At 43.8% G+C, this 25,959-nt stretch overlaps 1 protein-coding gene across 1 annotated transcript in view; it reads right to left on the reverse strand.

Moving 5' to 3' along the window:
- The window catches only part of CCDC3 (coiled-coil domain containing 3), a 192,960-nt gene that overhangs the window by 36,793 nt on the left and 130,208 nt on the right, over positions 1–25,959 (reverse strand). The window lies entirely within an intron of this gene.

Consider the following 25,959-nt stretch of genomic DNA (forward strand, 5'->3'; position numbering starts at 1 on the left):
CTGGCTCAAGTGCTTGTGAGCTTGAAAGTTTCAATAACATGGTTCAGGCTACATTTCCATGTGTCTGTCATGAGATCATAGAATTCTACCCAGGGCAGTTACAGCCAGACTCTGTGACAAATGAAAAATAGTTATTAGCTGTGAGGAGAAATTTTAAATATGCCTTCCTTATGGCTCCATTATATAAGCAACGCAAGATATTCCTAGCCAACTCTTTAACAATTTTCTGTTCCATCTTTCTGGAGTGCTGTTCCATGACTCTGCATGGCAAGCTTGTCTGCAGCTTTCTGGTTCCTGTGTCACCTCCTCGGATGAGTTTCCTTACCACCCTGTGTGTGACCTCCCTTAATGCCTATCTCAGTACCCTGCCTGCGCCCCAAACAGCATTATCAAGACTACTTATTCTTTGTTTCTTCTTTAATGTTTATTTTATTTTTGAGAAAGAGACAGAGCAGGAGAGGGGCAGAGGGAGAGGGAGACACAGAATCTGAAACAGGGTCCAGGCTCTGAGCTGTCAGCACAGAGCCCGACGCAGGGCTTGGAATCACGAACTATAAGATCCTGACCTGAGCCAAAGTCAGACACCTAACTGACTGAGCCACCCAGGTGCCCCTTAATAAGGTTTTTTTTAATTTACTTATCCATATATCCTTTTATTGGGGATACACACTGTGTCTAAATGTTGTACTATTTTAAATAATGTTAAAGAGAAAAATATACCACATTTTTCTTTAACAGGATCGTTTCTTTAGGGGTAATGCTTGGAAGTGAAATTATTAGATTATCAGATTAGAAGCAAATAAGTATTTCTAAGAATTTTGCTTTAGCTTGCCAAATTGTTTTCTTAAAGTACTGTGCTTGTTTAAGGTTTAATATTTCATGTGTCTTTCTTGAATTTACCTAGAACTTATTTGGGTAAATGTGATGTGACTACATAAATTTTTTGGCCACATTTTTTAGATCTACAAGGATTCTAGAAAAACCTTAAAATGGACCTATGCAGCTCTATACATATTTTAAATAGATGAAAAACTACAGACTAATATTTGATGATTACATAACTTTAAAAATTAGCTCCTAGTATAGGCTTTTCTGATCTATCTCCCTGCCCATTATTTTCCCTTAAATACACTCTTGATTCTATCCCTGTCTTGTTCCTCTTCAAGGAATACAGACAGGAAATTTTCTGTTTCATACTGGGTTTAACCTATAAAAGTTGCATTATCTTCTCTGCTCATTCCCTCTCTAGAAAAACACGCACAGATGTTCCTACACGTTATGTTCCTAATGGCATAAACACGGAGGGTCACCGCAGAATTCTTTATAAGACTGAAAAACTGGGAACCACTTCCATGCCCATCGGGAAGGGAACAGCTAAATAAACTACAGCCCATCCACCCTATGAAATGTTATAGGAAATTCAAACTTGAAAGAGGACAGAGCTCCAACATGTATTATCAAGTGAAAAAATAAAACCCACCAACTTTTAGAACCATTCATGTTGTAAGATACAAAAGCGTTTTATTTTTAAGGTCCACATATCTGCATGTAAAGCCCTGCTCAAAGATCTGGAAGGATCTTTACCGTTAGCACGGTTGGTGCCAGGAGGGGCTTGGGTCTGAGCACACGTGTCAAGGAAGCTGTGCTTTTGTTTGTAACACAGTTTTACACAGATAATGTATGCACGCATGTTTCACAGGGACAATTAGAAATGATGAAGTATGTACAGGTCATACTCTCTGAACGGATTATCTGCTCTTGGGTTGCATTTCTGTCACATATGCCTTGGTGGCCTAGCACCATGCAGTTCCTTCTGTGGCTGCTCAGCACAGTGAGCTCCCCGAGCACCCAGGGCACGAAGACGCTGCAGTGGAGGTGGGCATTCGGCCCCCAGGGAGCTGTGTTACGATGAAGTCCTCACCCTGCAGGAATCACTCTGCAAAGGTCATTTTAGGTGAGAAAACCTGGGCTCGGGAAAGAGGAGGACTGGCCCAGGGACTGGCAGTGACTCAGAGCCCAGCACACGTGGCCTCTAGGCTTCCCAACCACGAGTCACCAAGAGGCAGTTGCTAAGCATGCGAACTGTCTCAGTCCATCACTGACCAGTCAGAGCTGGTTAATGGCTCTGGGACTGAGTCACCGGGGATGGGAGTAGTTATTTACCCAAGGCACTAAGATTCCCTAGACTCAGGACCTCACCTTCACTATACTCTGGTGCTAGAGAAAGAATAACAGTAACGGCCCTTTACTGAGCAGTGACTATGTGCCAGGCACTGTACTGGGTGTCTTGGATTCATTCCCTTATTAAATTCTGACATTCAACCCATATAGCAGGTTGTACTATTTCCCCCATTTTAGAGATTATAAAAATGATGCCCAGAGAGCTGAAGTAACTTACCTTGCCTAGGGCCCTGTGGTAATGTGATGGAGCTTGAACTGGACATCAGACCATCTATCTAAGTATTTATAGCAGCGCTAGCAACAATAGCCAAATTATAGAAAGAGCCCAAATATCCATCGACTGATAAATGGATTAAGAAGATGTGGTTTATATATACAATGGACTATTACTCAGCCATACAAAGAATGAAATCTAGGCATTTGCAATGTTGCGGGTGGAACCAGAGGGTATTATGCTAAGTGAAGTAAGTCAGAGAAAGACACATACCATATGATTTCACTCATGTGGAATTTAAGAAACACAAAAGATGAACATAGGGGAAGAGAAGGAAAAATAAGATAGAAACAGAGGGAGGCAAACCATGAGAGACTCTTAAATCCAGAGAACAAACTGAGGGTCGCTGGAGGGGAGGTGAGTAGGGGGTTGGGCTAGATGGGGGATGGGCGTTAGGAGGGCACTTGGTGGGATGAATGTGGGGTGTCTTATGTGAGTGATGAATCACTGGGTCCTACTCCTGAAACCAATACTACAGTGTCCATTAACTAACTTGAATTTATTTTTTTTTAATTTTTTTTTTCAACGTTTATTTATTTTTGGGACAGAGAGAGACAGAGCATGAACGGGGGAGGGGCAGAGAGAGAGGGAGACACAGAATCGGAAACAGGCTCCAGGCTCTGAGCCATCAGCCCAGAGCCTGACGCGGGGCTCGAACTCCCGGACCGCGAGATCGTGACCTGGCTGAAGTCGGACGCTTAACCGACTGCGCCACCCAGGCGCCCCACTAACTTGAATTTAAATAATTTTTTTTAAATAGGAAAACATTAAAAAACAACAACCAGACCATCTATCTTAAAAGCCAAGCTCCGAAGCTCTACTGATAGACTACTGAGGTTTTCAAAGGAGGTGATTTACTTTGCAAACCTGAAGCCCCAAGTGGAGTTTCCAGGGGGCTCAGCTTTCCGCTCTAGGGCTTTCCCTGACCCTCAACCCTCGGCAGCACAAACAAGGGCACTCTCCTTGCAGAAACACCACCTTCCAGCTGCTCCCATGAGAACACAGACACACTACGTATGATATTTATCCGGGATACGGGGATTCTAATTACTAAAAATTAAACTCAAAACCACCATTCCAGAGAGGACTGTCTTCTCTTCTCTCTTCCATAATCCCACTTGCGAGCAGTCTGCATATTCAATTTTAAGTGAATTAGGAAGGCAACTTAAGCGAGGAAGGACGTCAGCCCAGGCTTTAAAAAACTCCATTAATGAACGCTGAATTCCACTCCAGTCCCTGAGAAGGTGACCTTTTCACTCACAAACTTTATGCGTCCTCTGTGGCCAGAGCGGCTTCTGTGCCATGATCCTGTCCCTAAGGCTGCTGGTGCACGTCTCCTGCAAGGTCAGCCCAAGCTCCCAGAGCAGGCAGCAGCCCCCCTTCACCCCAACAGCGGTCCTCCCAATGAACTGGAAGCCAGGGAGTCCTACCCGGAGACAGACTTCACTGTCCAGTGGAAAACCCAGGCCTTTATTTTTTTAATGATTTTTTTTTATTATGATGGTAAAAGAGAACATAAAACGAACCATTTTAAACATGTGGCATTAAGTACATTCACTCTGTTGTGCAGCCATCACCGCTGTCTTACCTGTGGACTCCCTAAGTGTTTCCACCCTGCCCTAACTTCTACCAGTGGGTCCGCTTCCGCCCTCACAGATGAATGGCCTTCGATTTTTACGGAGGAGCTTTGTCTGGGAATAAAGGCAGCATTGTGAACAGTCTACACGGCACAGGCTCCTGAGGGGCCCCGGCTTCCTGGGCCTCCTTCCAAATGGTCTAGACCTCCTTGCTGGGAGAGCTCAGGGTCTGCTGCCTGTGCCTCCTCCCAGCCTAGCCCTTTAACAGCCCTGCCCCCTCCCCCCCCCCCCCCCAGCCATTCTGTGTCAGGAGCTCCAGGTTACTCTCTAGCGCCTCCTAGCAGCTGCATGGTCCTGGGCAGCTGACCCAACCTTCTGGACCCCATTCATCCCTCCACAAAATGAGGCCACCGTATCTAAAAGGTGGGGTGGCTGGCAAGGTCAGGCACCTGGGCAGATATGTTGGACACTGAATTCGTGCCCTATCTGTCCAATGGCCTTGACCTGTTGCCCCCACTCCCATCCATCACTTTGCTCCCTGCTCTCCTCTTCCTCCTTCTCAGCTCTTTTTCCCACAACTGCCCTGCTCACTCCCCTTTCTGGGGGAGCCCAGGAGGTGGTAGAAAGTAAGAGTCTCTCTGTTATCTGAACCCTAATGCGCCTGCCTTTCCAACCTCTTCCCTTTCGGTGGAGTCTGGCCAAAAATGCCCCCTTAGATGTCACATCTCATCCAGCAGAATGTGTAAAAAGAGACAATTCCCCAAAAGCCAATTTACAGCCTAGGAGGGGACCCTTCGAGTCTCTGGAAGACATACTCATGCTCTGATACTTACGAAATCTTCACTCTTCAGACTTACGTCGTCCTTTCTTTGCCTCCTCTCTTTGTGAGACAAGAAAGACAATCCCTTGACAGGTTTGAAGAATAAATCATTTCTTTTTAAAAGTCAGTCGGGGGAAGGAGACTCTCTGGAGCCTCTCAAAGCCTCAGAACACAGGAAAGAAAACGAGCAGACAAAACCAGATTGGAAAGGCCTACTATAGGCGTCCCATAGGCCCACTGTCTGTAACTTTAATCTTCTAGAAGGGACAGTAATCTCCGGATGATGTTCCCCTGCTTGGGGAACACATGCTGGTCACTTACATTATGTCATTTCTCTGCTCAGAAACCTTCAAAGGCAATGACAGCTGCCAAAAGATGGTCCACACTTAGCTTCCCAATTTAAAATTCCTCTTTCACAAGTACTAAGTTACCAGGCACACTGAACTATTCTTTTTTTAAAAAATATTTTAATGTTTGTTTATTTTTGAGAGAGAGACACAGAGCATGAGCTGGGGAGGGCAGAGAGAGAGAGAGGGAGACACAGAATCCAAAGCAGGCTCCAGGCTCTGAGCTGTTAGCACAGAGCCCGACGGGGGGCTCAAGCCCACAAACCGCAAGATCGTGACCTGAGCAAAAGTCGGATGCTCAACCAACTGAGCCACCCAGGCGCCCCAACACACTGAACTATTCTTATTGTTCCCTAAACATTCCCCCCAAGATCGCTTCTGAGTCTGTCCCTGATGCTTCCTCCACCTGGGAGGTCTCTCCACCCCCATCCACTTAGCCACACCCTCCCCAAGGCCAGTCTACGACATCACCTCTGCACAGTCTTTCCTGGATCCCTCCACTGCAAGTAATCCACCCACTTTGAACTTTGGGGCGCTTGGAACCTCTCTTGTTGCATTTATCTTGCAGAGGCAGCAATTAGAACCAATTATGTTATATTTTGTTATCAGATAGATGGGTCTAGCTTTGGGATACACATCACAGTCAAGCACAACTTGTCTTCACCTCTATACTCAATCGACAATCGGATCTTTAAAGGCAACATATGTGTCTGCGCAATCCCCTCCCGCCCCCTGCCATCTCCAACACTCGCCACCTCACTCCATGCCCAGAACTTATTGGGTGCTCAATAAATGTGAGTTTATCGAGCTTTGCAAGTCAGAGCCCTACTCTGAGCATACAGCCTCTGGACACAACCTTCTCTACCACGTGCATCATGGCCAACATTGATAAGGACACGTGAACTCAGCAGTGCACACATCCCCAAGGAATGGCTGCACTTTGCAGTGAAACCAAGAGGGATTAGAATTTCCTCCCTTTGGTGAACTGATGAAACACCAGTTCTGGTGAGATTCATTTGCGACCTCAATTTTGTACCTTGGAGGAGACTGGTTTCAGATGCTATAGAATTTTCATGGCCTCAATTTCTGCTTTAATATCTGGCATCATTAGCTTAGGCTATACAACCTTCCAGATGAAGCTCTGAGTTTTTACAGCCCTTCCTAATCTCCCAGAAAGCTGCAAAGAAGTCAAAGAGCTAGACATTTTTTATTTCCAATTCTGTCTTTAAGCCACTTTGCCATACACAACCCATTGCACCAGGAGCCCGCAAAGACTTCTGAACAGAAGCAAGCATGTTATATTCTTCTGTTATGTTTTAGGAAATCCTATGCCTGTGGGTTGAAGAAGAAATCCTAGAATGCCTTCTGAAGTGGAAATCCGTTGCCAAAACAAAATTTATAACTCAGTTGCCATGGCAGCCAATCTGTCACATTTCACTCAGCGTAAGAATAGCTAAACTCTGATGATTCTGAGAATAGGCTAAGTGACACAGCCAGGTGTGCTCACCACAAAGGGCCCAGGTTAACATCCATTTTCCTGCACCTAACCCATTTCCTGACTTCTTCCTCTGAATGTCACTGTTAAGACACAGGCTTTCAAACTGGATTATCCAGGCTCCAACTCCTACTCTTCTCTCACATTCTCTGTGTATGTGCATGTGTGTGAGACTCTCCAAAATATGCAGGCAAGTCAGGTCTCAAGAGCGTGGGGGACCATCGACAAGAATGGAAGAGAATAAAGTAAGAGTGGCTACACATTTCAAGGAAGACTTGCAGTTCTGGAAAGTGAGAACTGGATATGACAGTGGTAACACCATCACAGATGTAGAGGATGGAATTAGCCTAACTAAGTTCTAGAAGCTTCTGTGTGCTGATGGAGAGGGAGCCACCCATATCATTCGGGGGCAAAAGCAGGTTTGGGAGGCAGAGATGGTTTGAATAAGGCACATGATCCCAGGAGAGCCCAATCAGAGAGCAACAACCTTGGGTGAGACCACTGGGTCTCCATCAGGAAGCTGGTAGGTGGGGAAGCGGATCTCAGAAGGCATATAAGAAGCAAACCCCACACAGATGGTTCAAGGTGCCAAGATCTACAGCCAACAGGAGAACTGTTAATGTCCCCAGACTGGGGTGTACTCTCTGACTCATATTCAACAGGTAAGTCACCCTTGTCGAAAGATCAAGATTTCCTTTTCCCACTTCAAAATCCTTTGTAACCCACTGTTAAGAATAATTTCAACATCCAGACCACTGAATCATATGTTTCAAGGTCCCAAAGGCAATCTCTTACCCAACGAAGGCAAATTCTTAGTATCTCCTCTGACAAGTGGTCAGTTAGTGCCCTATGGCAACACAATCCAGCCACGCCTGGTATCCAAGCCACTATTTTTTTCTTTTTCTAGCACAACAACCTAACCCAAAGGTAATTGCACCCATGTACCTTTTAACCAAATGTGCCATAAGTGGTTTTAACTCCTGTTTCTGGAGTCACACAGAAAAATGTTTGAATACACATCCTACCTTCTCTATGTGCTATCTATCCTTTTTGCAGCAAATACTTGGTGCCCTGGAAGAGACAAGCCACAAGCACTCAGGGAATCAGAAAAGACTGTTTATGTCACACCAGTGCTGGCCCAGAGGAGTCACCTCCAAAGGCTGAGCATCTGGCTCAGGTTTTACTGATCTTTTATACACATGTGCTTCCAGGTTAGGCGGGACTAGTATAGTCAAGCTTCTGGTTCCTGGCTACTGGCTGATGCCAGAGGCAAGAATGATTGCACAAGCCAACAACATGCAATGGGAGTATCCGGCCTTGGACTCCTGGCTGGCCCTTTTTATCTGCATTTACCAGCTTTCCTTCTCATCCTGGGGTAAACATCCTTGGCTACCTGGACCATTTCTCACAGTGCATTATTCCAGACCCCTCATGGTCTGATTCTACATCTCAAGAAATTCTTATCCCATCCTAATATGATGCCCAGAGCTGAGTACTGTGCATAAGGATAGTCTGATCAAGGCTGTCAAAGCTCAAACCGTGTTTATGAGCCAAAGAAGAGCAAGGAGGGAAAAGCTGGCATCTCCTAGAGGGCCCAGGACCAAATGCTACTTAAAAGGACAGAGATGATCAAATTGGACACAGATGCAAAACCCAACTGTATGCTGTCTACAAGAAATGAACTCTAAATACAGACACGAATAGGTTCGAAGTAAAAAGATGGAAAATGTATACATACATACATACATACATACATACATACGTATCGTGGAAACACTCTGCGTAAGAAAGCTGGTATGGCTATACTGTTATCAGGAAAGTAGACTCCCACACGTGGAAATACTACTCAAGAAAATAGGTGCTATTTCATCAAGAGTCCACTGAATGTGAAGACATTATAATCAGAGATATTTATACTCCTAAAAATAAAAAAAAAAAAGAATACATGAAGTAAAGTCAGGGAACCCTGACTTACCAGTGAGGGCATTAGAAAGATTAGTGAAACATAGTCACTTCCCCAGAGAAACTGACATCTTGTAAAGACACAAAAAGAAAAACAAGTACTTAAAGATTTTTTAGAGTAGATATTAACAGCAAAAAAAAAGATACCCTAACATCCTATCTTCTTCTTATCAGCTGATGTGATTTTTGCCACTCCTGTTTTCCATTTCCACCCAGAAAAGGAATCCTTTTTTAAAAAAATCTTTTTGTTATGGAAATTTCCAGGCAAACATAAAAGTCAAAGGATTGGTGTAATGAATTCCCATGTACCTATCATCACCCACCTTCAACACTTCCTAGTATTTGCATCTTCTATTTCATCTACCCACTGGCCCTTCCCCTACTATTGTCTGAAAAAGTGTTTTAAAGAAAATCTCAGATATCCCATTATCTAACCTGTCAATACTTTTGTAGGCTTCTCTAGCTGATAAAGGTATTTTTTTCAAGAGCATAACAGCCATAATTTAACAGAACTCATAACAATTCCTTAATATTAGTGAATACCCCGTACAAATGCCTCACAGATGTCCTTGTTTTTTCTTTTGGTTTGTTCAAATTATGATCCAAATAAAGCTCCTATATTGCATTTGGTTGTTCCTGAGTCTCTTTTATGCTATAATAATCCTCTTTCCTGTTCTTAGTTTAAGGCCATTGATTTAAGAGAAACTGGGTCGTTTATGCCAAAAAATGGCAAAAAGAGAGCTCTTTTTGATTCAAAGATCTCATCCAGAGATGATTAGTACCACCACATAAATAAAGAGCAATAATAGTAAAGTTTTAAGAGTGAATTCTTCAATTCACATTCTTTGTTCCAAAACACTCCAAAGAGATTGCTTCTCATTGTCCAAGGAATTCGCTGAAACTACTTAACTCAATTTGAACCGCATTAGAATCCCTTAGACCCCGCTAGAATCATCAAGGGCAGAGCCATTTTTTCAATTCAATTTCAAGTGAAATTCCATCTGCATTTCAAAAGCACTAATGTTAGGTTCTATACATCACAGACTGTGAGGGAATTCCAGAAAATTAGCGAAAATGGAGAAAGGTCTTCAGAGAGGCCCCTAGGCCTGAAGGAGATGAACACTGCCAAGTCATAAGTAAGTTTCTTCTAACCTCAAGGCCTGCTGGGGCATATGGGAGCCATCAAGGAATGCAGGTGTGCACACCCAGGGCTTCAGCGTGTTCAAACACAGCCCAGCAAATGGCATCTCGATGCTATTCAAATACAGCTTAATAAAGACATACTCAAAGCTTGGAGGAGGTGTCTAAGAAAACCAGGGCCCAAGGCATAGGATGTAAGCCAGCTGGTACCACAGGAACTATTTCCAACACTTGCCACAGCAAACCCAAACTTCACTCTCTCTCAGAGAGCTGGGAAAGCCAAAGTCTTGCGAAGAAAACATTCAAAAGACCCTGGCCCCAGAAGAGAAGAATGTAAGAAAGAAAACAAAAGGAAAGAAAGACAAAACATGAATTGACTCCCTTTTCTCAGCTGTTCCCTGCTAAGTCTCTCTCCAGTTTTTCAGGAATTGTAATGCTTAATATCCTCAGTGAGTTGAAGAAGTGAACTAAGAGCAGTGTAGCATTAGGGACCCATCTTTCTGACCCTTGGCAGGACTGCACTCAGGACTGCACCAAACAAAGTTGTCTCTTAAATAAAGAATGTTGCATAACTTTAGTAAGCTCCCCTAGAACTCCTCTTAGGTGTGAATAATTTATACCAGCGGTCTTTTTTTTTTTTACATTTATTTATTTTGAGAGAGAGAGAGCATGCATGTGAGCTGGGGAGGGGAAGAGAGAGTGAGACACAGAACCTAAAGCAGGTTCCAGGCTCTAAGCTGTCAGCACAGAGCCCGATGCAGGGCTCGAACTCAAGAACCTCGAGATCATGACCTAAGCCGAAGTCAGACACTTAACTGACTGATCCACCCAGGTGGCCCCAACAACCAAATCTTAACCCTGACCCACGTCACCTGATCTGTCATTTTGTCTGCACTGGCATGCGAAGTGATTCTGCAGACAGGAGCCCCTGCTGGAGTTGAGTGTGAGGTATGTAAGTAGTCTATTCCCTGACCCCCATTCCATTCCCAACTGTGAAGTGTCAGCCTCCCTGCAGAGCTGCTTCTGATGTGGCAAGGGGCTCTTGTTCCACTAAGGACATTCCTAGTCCTCCAGCACCCAAGAGAAGGGATAGGCATGTCCCCATCTCTGGATCATCACTGTTAAAGGAACCGCTTTGATACCCACCCCAGAGGGAGCAAGATGTTTACAGGTACCCGGTTGACCTCAACTGGAAGTACGATGGGTAATTTTTTTATTATTTACCTTAGAGAGAACACACATGAGAGAGAGAGGCAGAGAGAGAATTACAATCAGACCCCCGCAGGAACCATGAGAGATGATGGGCAATTTTATGTGTCAACTTGGTTGGGCTGAGGGACCCTAGGAAAGTTAGTAGAACATTTGTGGGTGTGACTCTCAGGGAGTTTCTGAAAGAGATTAGCATTTAAATTGGTAGACTGAGTAAAGATTACCCTCCCCAATGTGGGTGGGCATCATCCAATCTTTTGAGGCCTAAACAGAACAAAAGGGTAGAGGAAGGGCAAATTCTTGCTTTTTGCTTGAGCGGGGATGTCCATCTTCTCTGGTCCCCTGACACCAGCCCTCCTCATTCCAGGCTGTTGGCCTCAGACTGGGGCTCATTCTGCTGGCTCCCCAGGTTCTTGGGTCTTCAGGTTTGGACTGGAACTCTACCACTGGCTCTCCTGGGCCCCCAGCTTGCAAAAGGCAAATCCTGTGAACCAATTCCTTCCAAGAGGTTTTCCCAGATTCCTATCTTTATCTTCTTGGTTCAGTTTCTCTGAAGAGCCCTGATTAACACATGGAGGATCCAGGCCAACTGGGATCATCAGACTAAAAGAGAATTCTGAAGTTCTACAGGGGGAATGTTGCCGAAACAGGACCCCTGTCCCATTCTGAGTTTTATTTCTGCACCATGTCCTGTTAGACGACCTATTCAAGCTGCCTCTGCCTTTTCTTAAGGTCATGAACATTGAGGTAGCAAGGCCACAAGGGGCTCTGAGGAGACTCTTTTATGAAGCAGAGCTTGGGAGCACTAAGTGGGACAGTTGCTGTACTCCAGTGGCTCTACGGTTTCCCTGTGAGGATACCGACATCCACAGATGCTGGTAGAGTCCATGGGGCACAAAGCCCATTCTACCTCTTTCTGCCACAGCTTCTCTCCACTACTGTCAGCCACTGACCCTCACAGTGATGCTCTTAGCCTTCATGGAGCCCCAGTACTGGTTCACCCTTTCTCCACTGGTGAATAAGACCGACATGCCTCTGACCTCATTCAGACAATCCAACACCATGATCTTGAGCTGGTAAGCTCTACCTCTTGAGGTAGTTTCTTTATACTTAAAATGGAAGTAATGATGCCTATCTGACAGAATTTGGGGGAGTATCCAACATGGAAATATATATGGAAGGTCTCTGAAAACTGTACAATGCTATACAAAAGCAGGCTAAGAAATCAAAGAGGGAGAGGTAAGGTAATCTGTAGAATCTCCTATTCTTCAGGACACAACAGGAGAAATGTTAGAATGAAGAACAATGTTCTGTTCTGTACCTGGCCCGTGAAATGTCTTTTTGTAATGAAGACATGGAAATTTGAATTGAAGACTGTTAGAAAATGGTTTGCAAACATAAAATGAGAAATGATGGTTAAAAGATCCATTTTCAAATAAAACCACTGCACACATATGAATGTGTGTGTGTGTGTATGTATGTATGTATGTATGTATGTATGTATGTATGTAATGATGAGAGATGCTAACTTGGGAGCAGGTTATGATGATGATTTTTGTAGTGTTCCATAACTGAACAGTTAGAAGAACAGAATTCCAGATGTCATCAAGCTCCTTCCTGCTCCTGGAAAAACCTCAGCCAAATCCTTTTCATCAAATAGGTCTCTAATCTTTTTTAAAAAGCTGTCCAGGAAAGAAGATTGTCAAGTGTTCTAGGAAATGGTTCGACATTTTTCAGTTTCTTTTCAGTGACAACAGGTCACCTACTTGCCATGTGCCCTCAAAAAACACATGTCACAAAAGCAATGTGCAAACATTTCACAGAGTGAAAAGTATAATCGTCTATTATTCTGAGGGAAAGCATTAATTTCTGGTGATGAATATTGGGAACAGTGGGAAATGTTCTCACGATCGCAATGACAAGTCCCCCTCAATTTGTGAATGTTCTCCCCTGTTATTAAGAGGTTAACATGACATAAAGGGGATGGGATGCCATTCTGATACTGCACAACTGTCTTCCTGTGCAATTGACAACTGCCATATCAGATAGGGGCTGTAATGATCGGGGTTAACAGCTGAAACCATGTTCTAGAGCAATTTCTCAGTCAGGGATGAGTTCAACCCATAAGGGACATTAGGTAGTATTTGGAGATAATTTGGGGTGTCATGACTTGAGGGATAATGCTACTGCCATTAGTGGCCAGGGATGTTGCCAAACATCCCCAGTACACAGCACAGCCCCCACGACAAAGAATTATCCATCCCCCAATGTCACCAGTGCTAAGGGTGAAAACCCACATCCTAGACAGAGGGCTGCAGCACAGAGCAAAGGAGATGCTTGTAAGGATGGAGTTTCAATGACATGAGGCCGTCCCAGGCTCTGGTCCCACTATGAATTAACGCAGTGAGGGGCACAAATCACTCTAAAGCTCAGATAATGACACTGTGTTTCCAAAACTTTATGAATGAGGTCCATCCAGAAATGCAACAATTATGAACTATAGGAGTTTCTAAGTAGTTATTCACCATGTACGGCAGACAGAATGGAATGGGAAAATCCAGAAATCCTCCAATGTCCACATTTGAAGCCTATGGGTCCTACACGTGTGCTTCCTCTACACTGGGTTCTGAATCTGGGGTTCCCACCACCCAAAGGAGCTGTGTGGATTTGGGCGGGAAACTATTACAATATTTTTTTCACTAATCTCTTACTGAAATGTAGCATTTCCCTCTATCACGCATGTGGTCAACAGACCACAGTAGTATTATCATTACCTGACATTTTGTGAGCAATAAAAATCACAGGAATCTTCACCTCAAGGTTGTATCTTAATATATTATTTACAATCATCATTACTTTGAAATTATAATTGTTATTAGACCTGCTGCTAGTTCTTATTTTATAATGTGTTAATAGAGCATATATATTTCTATAGCACAAATTCGTTTTTCATAATCTGATAACATGTACATTTAATTGGTTACCTTTGTAATCCTGGGCATCTTATTTGATGCATTTAAAAATATTAGTCTGAAAAGGGATCCATTAGGGCCACCAGACTTTCAAAGAGCTCAGTGGTACAGTAAAGGTTAAAAATCTATCAGCTAGGGTTAGAGTAGAGCTCAGAATAAGCCCATTCACTGCTCCTTGCTGTGGCTAAGGGAAAGCTGACAGTCTCATGGAAAGTGTGTTCATTGGCCTGGCTCAGCTGGATGGTCTACCTTGTCCCCTTGCATGACAGCCACTATGGGAATCATGACTGAGGTCCATGCAACTTCATACAGGGCCCTATATGGAACCTTGAAGGCAAACAATCAGCCATGTCTCAGTTATTACCCTGAATGTGAGCCCCTTCAATCTCTCACCCTTTGCCCTACTTCTATTCTAACTTTTTTGTGTTCTTATACCCTTGTGAACCAGGCTGCCTAAACTCTCCTCCCTCCCCAATTCCTGGAATCCTGCAGTTTAGAAAATAAATCCCTAAACATCTTCACCTCACACCAAGGACACTCCTTCCATCTGTCTGCTTAGCTGAAGTCTGGCTCCTTCCCAAGAACACAGCTTCCCAATCCCTCAGGCTCAGGGTTGGGAGGAGGATTAGTTTCTTCCTCCCTCAACAATGGCATTTCCCAACTGTTACTCCTCCACCCACACGTAATAACCCTTGAACTTTTGGACTCAGGCCATCTGACTGTATCACAATCACCACATCTACTGGCCTTCTAATCATCTGCCATATTTTTGACTGCTTTTAGCTTCAAGCCCCTAGCCCTGTCAGCATTCTAGAGGACATCAGCAATCCCATGGAGAAGGCACTCAGCCTTCTTGTCTACAGTGACCCTTGCCCACACTTGGCTTTAGTCACTTTCTCCTACTGTGTGATCATTTGGAACCTTCCACCTTTAACACCCTGCATCCTATTCTGACCATAAGCTCCTAGAGGCAGTAAAGCACACTGTGGAAAGCTTGAGTTTTGATGCCAAACTGCTTGGGTTCAAATTGCAGCTCTGCCACATTCACTAATTGAAAGACCTTGGACAGATTACTTGATCTTTCCACATGGGTAATGTAGTTCTAACTCATGAGGTTGCTGAGATTGAAAAGAGTTAATGTGTGCAAAGCACCCATAATAGTGCCTAGCGCATATACGGAACTACTGAAACACTGGCTTCCATTATCATCCTTCCAGATTTCTCATGCCCTCACTTCCTTGGTTGTTCCTCAACCTCCTGAGGTTTCTAGTCTCCTGACTCTCCATTTCTTCAATAGTTATCTATTTACTCCTATCTTGACCTCCTTCCCTACCCAGTCACACGGTCTCCAATGGTTGCTTAATAAATATTTAATGAATGAGTTAATCATTGAACTAGGACTTCAACATATTTTTGTGTTGAGAGAGAGCGTGCCAGCATGGGAGCGGGGACACAGAGATGGAGAGAGAGAGAATCCCAAGCAGGGTCTGCACTGTCAGCACAGAGCCCAATGAGGGACTTGAACCCATGAACCACAAGATTATGATCTGACTCTTGACTTCAACTACATTCTTAACCACATCTTCAATTCCTCTTTGTCCTTTCTAGTAAACACCCTGACAATACACCAGCCCTAGATATAACAAAAAAATCTATCTTCCCTCCTTCTACCACTGTGATGGAATCCACAACTTCAGCTCTACCTAGTCATTCCTTTGTGTGTATCCAGCCAACTCTCTTTCTTGGTCCTAACAACAATGTCTAACCTATAACACATTTCTCAAATCCCTCCTCTCTACAGACTCTTTCTTCCCTCTTAGAAGATGACTTTGTTTCCTACTTTATAGAGAAATAAAGGCATACACACACACACACAGAAATAAAGGCCCCTCAACTTTCTTCCCCAATCACTACATGTATCTACACCCTCTAATCTTCTACTAGAATTTCTAATTCTAGTAGAAAAGATGTCCTCTTTTTGAGTAAGATCAGTTTGTACTCCAGTGCTCAACCTCTGTCCAACCCACTGGACCTGTAGCTTTTTCTTTTAATTTTTTTACATTAAGTTTTTTATTTTAATTCCCATATAGTTAACCTACAGTGTTATGTTAGTTTCAGGTGTACTGAAATATAGTGATTCAACAATTCTATACATTACTCAGTGCGCATCATGATAAGTGTACTCTTAATCCCCATCACCTATTTCACCCAACCCTCCACCCACCTCCCCTCTGGTAACCATCAGTTTGTTCTCTCTAGTTAAGGGTCTGTTTCTCAGTTTGTTTATATCTCCTTTCTCCCCCGCCCTTTGCTCATTTGTTTTGTCTCTTAAATGCCACGAGTGAAATCATATGGTATTGGTCTTTCTTAGACATATTTTACTTAGCATTATACTTTCTAGCTCCATCCATGTTGCAATTGGCAACATTTCATTCTTTTTATGACTAATATTCCATTGTATATAGATACCATCTCTTCTTTACCCATTCATCTATTGATGGACACATGGGCTAGTTCCATAATTTGGCTATTATAAATAATGCTGCAATAAATGTAAAGATGCATGTATCCCTTTGGATTAACATTTTTGTATTTGGGGGGTAAATACTAAGTAATTTACCAAATCATAGGGTAGTTCCATTATTAACTTTTTGAGGAACCTCCACACTGTTTTCCACAGTGGCTCCACCAGTTTGCATTTCCACCAACAGTACAGGAGAGTTCCTTTTTCTTCACATCCTCACCAATACCTGTCATTTCTTGTGTTGCTAATTTTAGCCATTCTGACAGGTATAAGATGATATCTCATCGTAAGTTTGATTTGCATTTCTCTGGTAAGTGATGATGAGCATCTTTTCATGTGTCTGTTGGCCATCTGGATGTCTTCTTTGGAGGAATGTCTGTTCTTGTCTTCTGTCCATTTTTAGTAGGATTATTTTGTTTTGGGGTGTTGAGTTTTAGAAGTTCTGTATATATTTTGGACACTAACCCTTTATTAGAGATGCCATTTGCAATTATCTTTTCCCATTCAGTAGGTTGTCTTTTAGTTTTGTTGACTGTTCCCTCTGCTGTGCAAAAACTTTTTATTTTGATGTAGTCCCAATAATTTATTTTTGCTTTTGTTTCTCTTTGGACCTGTAGCTTTTAAGCTGCCTGAGAGGGAAGTTTTATATTTTATAATGAAGATTATTGGTAGGCAATAAATGATAAGAGTGGATCAATTCTGTCCGGATATCAGCTGACCTCTAAGAATAAATCAGACACTCTGTGAAGGTTAGTCTCTCTCACATGAAGGCCATGCAAAATACTATTATGTGACTTAAAAGAGACTCTGACCAAATTGTAATAATTACTTAAAAGTGTAATGAAAATCAAGGGCTTAGTCAATTGCATTAAGACTGACCAAAAAATAACTCTTCTTACAGAGAATGATTTAATAAAAATATTCACTAATCAGCTAATCCTACGAATTTCCAGAACATAAAGATTGTTCAGTACCAGCATAGTTCATCAAAGGAGGCTGGGGGCCCTTAAAAGGAGGATAGAGCTGGCCAGGGTGGATTAAATGCCTGTCCTAGGGCCTTCACCATCTCTAATTTTTCTTCTTCATGAACAGAGCAGACCTAAATGTCTGAAAACGCACTGATTTTTCTGAAAAGGACAGGACCCTGCTGGCAGATGTTTTACACAGAAAAGAAAACAGCTCAAAATATATCAGACTATTTCAGTTACAGAAGCAACAACACAAAAAGAAAACTAAGGCATCTGGAAAAAGAGTCATTGAAATAGTTTTTTCCCCTAAGCCACAGCCCGGTTCACGGTTCCTCCTGGGAGCGAGGCTGTACCACCACGTCACGTGATACGGACAGAGCTGCCGCCTTTCTGATGTGTGGCCGGCACACGGGAGACCGCAATGACAGGGTCTGCAGGGCCTTCACTCCACACGACCCTTGGAGGGCTTCCTGTCTGTAGAAATCACCTGAGGGTCAGGGTCAACGTTCTCTAGCCCAAAGGAGAAGGCAGAGCAGAAATAGCCCAAGTCTTCAGTCAGATACATCCGAGTTTGAATCCTACTAGTTGCCTAACTTCTACTCACTTAACCTCTCAGATCCTTATCTGAACATATAAGCTCATTTCCTTCCTACACCGGTGGTGAGGATTAAGCTAATAATGTAAGTCAAGTGTACACAGAAGGTAGAAAATTGACCCTTCTGCCTTGTCTTCTGCCCCTAAATCTAAACAGGGCAGAACCGAACATGAAAGCCTGCAGCCTAACCCTTGGTGTTGCTAGTTCTGAAGAAAGAACTGATCAAAGACAGAGAGCAGCCTGGGGGAGTGGAGGGGAGGGGTCTGGACGTCACTGCAGCCCCTCCCCCACATAGATAAGGGAGTTCAGAAGCCACAGGAAGGAATCAAAATCACAGAAAACCGAACAAAAAAGAAACTAAGGGCCAGCCCTCTTATTCCTGGCTTTTCCTCCTGCTTCTATCCCCAGATAGAAAACATATAGAATAAATAGAAATATCTTCTACTTCTGTCAAAAACTGCTCCCTTCCCCAGAGTTCCCAAAGGGAAAGCCCAGCCTCGCCTCCTGCCCAGATTCTGGTGTGCCTGATGTAGCCTTAAAGCAACCGCCACCTTCCTTCTCTGAGGCCTACTCAGAAGGATACATCAGGTGGCAAAGGGGCTCCTGACGAAGGGTTTAGCTTGTCAAGGGCCTCGCATATCAAGCATTTGGTAAATATGATCTGGATTTGAGTTTCTAGTAATCCAGAGGATAGGACACTCTTCCTCAAGTCTATGCCAGAGATGGCCAGAAATTCCACACTCATGATCTTCTGCTTAGTTCTCTACAGCAAACATTTCTTGAGCCTCTAACCCTATGCCTGGCTGCTGGGTGCCCAAAATAGCTTAAGCAATCCCAGCTGAGTTTACTTTGCCCCTCCACAGTGTGGCACACCACCTCAGCTATAAGCTCTCATATCACCTCTGGTGTCATGAGACAAGGACAAGGTTCTTGGTGGGCAAGAACCCAGATCTTCTAATTATTCTGTGTGTGTGTGTGTGTGTGTGTGTGTGTGTGTGTACAACAGGAGGAGGCAAACAGAAGGTTACCAGGGCTTGACTAGGTAGAATGCATTATCATGAGTTCATAGAGAACGTGCCTCTTGCATGAAGACATGAGTGGCTTGTAAATTTCCTTTAATACAATAATAATGGCTGAGATTTGTGGAGGCCTTACCAAGGGCCAGCGGCAGTACTAAGCTCAGTTTCCTGACAATCCTGGGGGATGCTTTCTATAACTGGCATCATCCCCAATTTATAGATGAGGAGGTTGGGGCCTACAGGACTGACCAGAGATATCCCAGCCATCAGCAAGAGAGCCAGGCTTTGAACCCATGCAGTCCACCTCCAGAGCCCAGCTCTTAGCCACCACACTATCCTGAACGGGGAGAGCATGGCTTCACAGGCATGGACGTCAGGAATAAGCATCTGATGTGGTGGAAGGAAGGAAGGTAGCACACATGCATGGCACAGGTAAAGGTCTACCCTTACCTTGCACCTCTCTTCTTTTTTTCTTCTTTCTCTCTACTTGCAGGACTTTTCCTGTGATAGCTGATCTCTCCAACTCTAATGTGAAGGTCGCTGTCAGACAGGATTTGCCCTTCCTTGACTCAAGGTCCAATGCCTTTGATCTCTAACCACACTGAATAAAGATCTGGGGACCAACTGAAGACCAACCAGTCTGGTCACAACTCACAACTGCTCATAAGCCAATTCGCTTTTATCTTGTGACATTACGAGGATCCCCAGCTATGAGTGAATTGCAACAACACAGAAGATTTTCAGGTTCCTGGGAGGGAAGACTTCGGATTAGCTAAATGGCAAAAGAGGCAGACACCACTGCCAGTGGCCTCTCAATTTGGTTCTCCCTTTTCCTCAGCATCAGAGCTCCTACAAGGACTGTATATAACTGGGCACACAGCTGCCCAGAATAAAGCCCATGTATGTCTGCCTGCCTTGAGCCAAATGTGGTCAAATGAGTAAGTTCTGGCATGTGATGTTAGATAGGTGAACACAATTCCTGGGAAGTGCTTCATAAAGGAAAGAATCATGTCCTTCTTGTACCCTTTTCTCCTTCACTCTGGCTGGAATGCAGACATGACGACTGGAGCTGGCATGGACACCTTGAACCATGAGGCTGTGCACAGTGCCACAACTGAAGGCCTTGACTCCTTGGAGTTCCATTCCAGCACAGACTGTCCAGTGACTACTGAATGGGAGAAGAACAAACTTCTACCTCAGCCTCCTCGGTTTTCTGGTCCTCGAGCTGAACCTACTCCTACAGAATATATACCAATGTACCTAACACAACATGGCTGGCTTGCTTACTGAGAGAGAAGTTACAACTGGCTCATTATTCTAAATCAGTGGAAGTAACAGCCTGGCCTGTCTCTTTGAGGTCATATTAGGTTCTTGAATACAAGACTATTCTGTTAATACCACTATGTCTGGGTTTTCTGACAAGAGTAACCATGGACTCCTCTGAAACCTGATCACAATGGGTGCAGACTGTCAAGAAATGAGATGCTCACATCAGGTTGAGGTTATGCGTGTTTGGTGACTGTAGAGGTCCAGAGACATATGCATCAAAATGGTGGCAAGAATGGACTGGGGATCGCACTGTACCTGTCTCTCTGAGCATGCTTCAGGTGCACACACACCTGACTTCTCTCCTAGAGCACCAACATTTCCTGTCCCTTTGGCTTTCCCTTCTTGCATCTGCTATTCTCAAGACACAGATCCAGCCCCACCACCTCCTGGAAGTGGATCCTTTTCTCATCCATCCTTCCAGAAGCTCTCGCTATGCAGTGAACCCAAGGGCTCCCTCTGACAGGCTGAAGCTCAATAAATACTTAGCAAATGAATAAATAAACTAAATATGATCAACAGGGCTTCAGACCTGATAACTTCAAGCTAACAGAAAACTCTCTCCAAAGCACCTCCCAGAAGCCTGAAAGCGTGTATATATTTGAGAGAGGTGTTTGCACCAAAATGGTCATAATGACCGAAAAAGGAGGAAAGCGCCAAACAGAAAATGACTTCCTGTGGCCACACTGAGAACAAAGCCAAAATGATTGGACCAAATCAGATAGGACCAAAAAACAGGCCTGTGTGGTTCTCTCCAAACCTTCTATGTAGCCAAACAACGAAGGGCCACAAACAGTTAGTGGGCACCAGTTAGTACAGGAGCTCCACAAGGGAAAAAGTCTGTTCAGCTCACCGCTTGCCCTCAGTTCCTAGAGCAGTCCCTGGCACAAAGTAGATCATAAGTAAATATTAGTTGGATGAATAATTTAACAAATGAGTCAGGACAATCCTGAAACTCCACAATAATTATTTGCCAATGTGAACATTTACCTGAAACTACAAAGAAATCGTGTTTCACTGAGGTGTAACAAGGATGCTCAGCTAGATTTAGAGAACTAGTTGACAGGATTATTGGTCTCCAGCTTGACATATTCAGTTGGCATCGTCTCAACTCAACACTAAACTGGCCCATGACACCTCTTCCCCTTCCTATCCAAGGTCCCTCCTCCCTTCCTAACAACACCTTCTTCTTCCCTCTCCATCTTGAAACTCTTTCTTTAGCAATAATGAACTAATTTGAATTCTCCAAACACAGGAGATTGTTTTAGGACTTGGTGCCATGGCACATTTGGTGTCCTCTGTCTGAAATACCAGCCTCCTTTGAGAGCCCTAAGAGACCCATTCTCCCTGAAGTTCCAGGTCAGGTATGACTTCTTCAAAGTTGCTCCTGACCATGTGCCCTTAAGCCCAACCTCTGAAGAAGCAGCAGCCAAATTCTCAGCCATACTACGTCTGTAATGTGTGCACAACCACTGCTGTATTTCTAACATCCTGTTGCAATTTATCTGATTATGTGTTTTATTTCCCCATGGGATTTTGAGCTCCCTGAGGGTAACAGGAGATCTTATTCAATAAGCATTTACAGGAGATAGGAATGAATAATCCAATCAGTCCTCCTGGACCCCTCTGTCCACCCTTAGCACATCTCAGCATATCCTCACACATTATTTATGTAGGGGAATGCTGAGGGAATTAAAAAAAATGACTAAAATATACACATGCAAATAGAATACTGATATGGCCCAAAGCAAAAGGAAAATAGGAAGTAAATGATTAATCATGTTTTCATAGGGATACCATGGAGATGTTATTCCTCTGCTACTCGGGGACCAACTAAATTTAAATGTGGGCAAGGAAAATTCTTCCTGAGTCCCCTTCTTAATTTGCTGAGGGACAGTGAGCCAAGGGGAGGGCTCACCCAGGTTTCAACCCGGTGTATCTGTGATTGAGGAAAAGGCCCAGGGAGTTCATGGGCACTCAGCACTAGGGAACACTCAGACAGCTTGACCCCAAGAGAAAGGACCTTCTGTGTGGGAAGAAGAGAATTAACAAGTCATTGAAAGGCTCCAGAGGAGGGGTAAGCAAACTGTTTTGGTAAAGGGCCAGTTAATAACTTCAGTTTTGTAGGCCACGTGGCCTGACAATTACTGATCTTGGCCATTGTAACATAGAAGCAGCCTTACACAATATGTAAAGGGTTGACCAAAGCAGTGAACCAATAAAACTTTATTTAAACACACTGAATTTTTAATTTATACAATTTTCATGCATCGCATGATTTTTTTACATTAAAAAACATAAAAGGGCCCCTGGGGTGGCTCAGTCACTTAAGCACCCAATACTTGATTTTTGCTCTGGTCATGATCTCATAGTTGGGGAGATTGAGCCCCATGTCAGGCTCTGCTCTGAGCTTGGAGCCTGCTTGAGATGCTCTCTACTCTCTCTCTCTCTGCCTCTATCTCTCTCAAATAAATAAACATTGTTTAATGTAAAAACCATACTTAGCTGAGGGCCATACACAAATAGGCAGTGGGCTGGATGTAACCAGCTGGCCAGGTATGGCCTATGCACTGAAGTTCGCCCACCTCTGGTGTAGTGTGGAGAAGTCATGCTATGTAATAACATCTGAAAATCCTCAGTCTGAAAACAAATATTGTAGTAGTTTACCCAGAATGCTCATTATCTTACCTATTCTAAATTATCAGTATTTCTAGAATTTGGATATTTTAAATTCTGACAAACATGATGTTCACGAAAGGCTTCAGACAACCCCATTTTTTTTTATTTTGAGTGGTCTTACACCTCCTTCAAGGGTACAGATTATTGAATAGGATATATATTTGCCTGATTATAATTCAATACTCCAAAATGATTGTTATCCATGAAAACTTACAGGACCCATACAGTCACGATGCATTCGTCACCTGTGAGACTGCCATGATAGCCCTGCCAACATCCATTACCATCTGCCTCTCAATTTTTAGCCTGTGGACTAGCCCACCTAGACATCACCAGCTGTCTGTCACTCACAGCCCAGTACTTCACGCGATCACCACACGCCGCCCATGATAGCAGACTGTTTTTCATTTTGGGGGCATAAATTATCACTTATTTTTTAAATGTTTAGGAAAACTCTATTATTGTTCAGATGTGTCCGCCGTTAGACTTTTTGATATAACAAACAGAGTTATGAGTCACTAAAATTGTTTACTTCCATTTCCATAGAGTCACTCTAAGATTTAACTACTAAGCTCTCCTAATTCAAATAAAATCTAATTAACTTTTTGAGGACACATTTGTTAGGCAACCTGTAGTCCTTTGCTTAAGAAAATGCTCTACCTGTTCTCAAGTAGGATTCCACTCCTCATGCTACTCTATCACCTCAAATTCTGATTCCTGTCTTAAAGTACCGTCTTTCTGAAGCAAAGCCCAGTTATTTCTAGGCCTGTACATAGTTGTCACAGAGCAGGGTGCTGCAAGTGAAGGGGTGGGGATGGAAGTTCAAAGTGAGGCTTGTGGATCATCTGGTTTGTAACCAAGTCCCAGATTCAGTAACTTCATCCTTGTCTCAGTGACTTGTGGCCACTATGTTGCTGTTTTGCCAAACCACCATCCCCATGGTCAAAAAGAGGAAAACATTCTTAACCCATCATTCCATGCCTTTCAAGATCCACTGTGCTGTCCCTGAGGGAGCAAAACAAATGAGACCTCAGACCAATTTTCCTCCCTCTAGAATTTCTATTGAGCAGGAATATGGTTAAGATGGACCATAATGGGCCCTCCACCCATTACAGCTGGGGAGTTGGCATAGAGACCCACTGGTAGACCCAAAAGCCACCCCTCATCCCCTTCTTCTTCCCCATGGAACCCTGATTTTGTTCACTGACTCAGAGAAAAGGGCCTTTCCAGCTCCAGGAGATGAATCCTGATAAGCCTAAATAAAATCAAGCAGCTATGTGAGTAAGTAATTTCTAGAGCTGCAATGTTGCACCATGAAGGTACAACCTTAAAGGCCAAGCGAGCAGCTGCAGATACCAGGACCCTGAAAAACCTAAGCATCTGATGATGCTAAATACCAATCCTGGACCCATGTTGCCTGGGGCTTCTCGTTATAGGAGACTGATAAACACCCTACCCGTTTAAGCTGCTGTGGGTACAGTCTTGAAGTCAAATGTATCCCAACAGATTCAACCCATAGGGTAAAAAGCTGCCCAGAGGATGTGACAGAAAGGCAGTAGTGCTTTTCATGGAGACTGAACTGTAGGTGACAGAAGCTCAATCCAAAACTTGAGCAGGGAAAAAGGAATATATTGGCCTATATAACTGACTAGCCCAGGCCTTGCTTTACATTCTGGCAGGGCTGGACTCAAGTATGTGGACAATGGCTTCAGAAGCCCCCTCTTTTCCTCTGCTCTAGTTTCCCCAGCATCAACCTCACACTCAGTAGGTCCATCCCATATCGTGTTGAAGATGGCCATCAGCATCAGACACACATTCCTCCTGCCTGGCAACCCCAGTGGGAATAGCCTCTGTCCCTGTAGTTCTAGCAAATCTCACTGATGTGGCTTAGATTTCTGCCCATTTCTTAACCACTTACCATGGCCAGGGAATATGGCTTCTAAATGGCCAGATCTAGATCACAGAGATTCTATGAAGCCAATGGCAAGTAAGATGTATAAACCCAATGGCAAAAGACAGTCAGTGAAAGTTAGGGTACCACTGCCCAAAACAAGGCAGGCAAAAACAGCTGATGTCCACAAGCGGTGGGGAGGAGGTGATGAAGAATTCCATCTTAGATTCTAACCTATGGATTACTACAACCGCCCTAAATTCATCCTAAACTAGAGCAGGCCACCACTCCCTCCTCACCCACCCTCATTATTTTACAAGCTACAAAGACTAGAGGTATGCTTTATTATTCCTCAGTAAATACTAATTACCCAAGTGTTCTACATATACAGGGGTAAGGGTGAGCCAAGGATAAGTGCAGGGAGAATCATCTTTATGGACACAATGGACACAATTTCTCCTCCACTCAAACAACAAAATGTCGGAGCTGAAAAACACCTGGTGTATCATGTAGTGCAAATCCCTCGGTTTACAGTAAACAACCAAGAGTAAACATACAAACACCAGAGCCCCAGAGAAGGTAAGTGCTGTGCCAGGAACTCAAGGCTGGTCAGGGAAAAAGCCAGGGCTGGGTCCTCTTCCAGAACACCTGTGTCACAGGTCACCCAGAATATGAGACTTAAGGAAAGTTACAATTTTCCCTCCTAAGAGTTTTCTCAGCATAACTGTATGGTCCTTAAAGGGAAAGGCAATAAAAAGAACAGACCTAAGACTTTTGAAAAACTGTTGTGTTTTTATCCTTCAGCTCTACAGACCTTTGGTATCATTGTATGGTTTCTTCATGTTCCCATTGTGTGTGTTTGGGAAGAGGTGGGAAGAAAAGCCAGAGTGGAGGAAGGCTGGGCAAGACAGATCATGGGGAGCTAGAACCCTGTGTCTGGGTCCTGGTGCCTCAGAGGATGGAAATTCCCCATCCCTCAG

This window comes from Felis catus, chromosome B4 (genome assembly GCF_018350175.1).
Source record: "Felis catus isolate Fca126 chromosome B4, F.catus_Fca126_mat1.0, whole genome shotgun sequence".
Taxonomy (NCBI): domain Eukaryota; kingdom Metazoa; phylum Chordata; class Mammalia; order Carnivora; family Felidae; genus Felis; species Felis catus.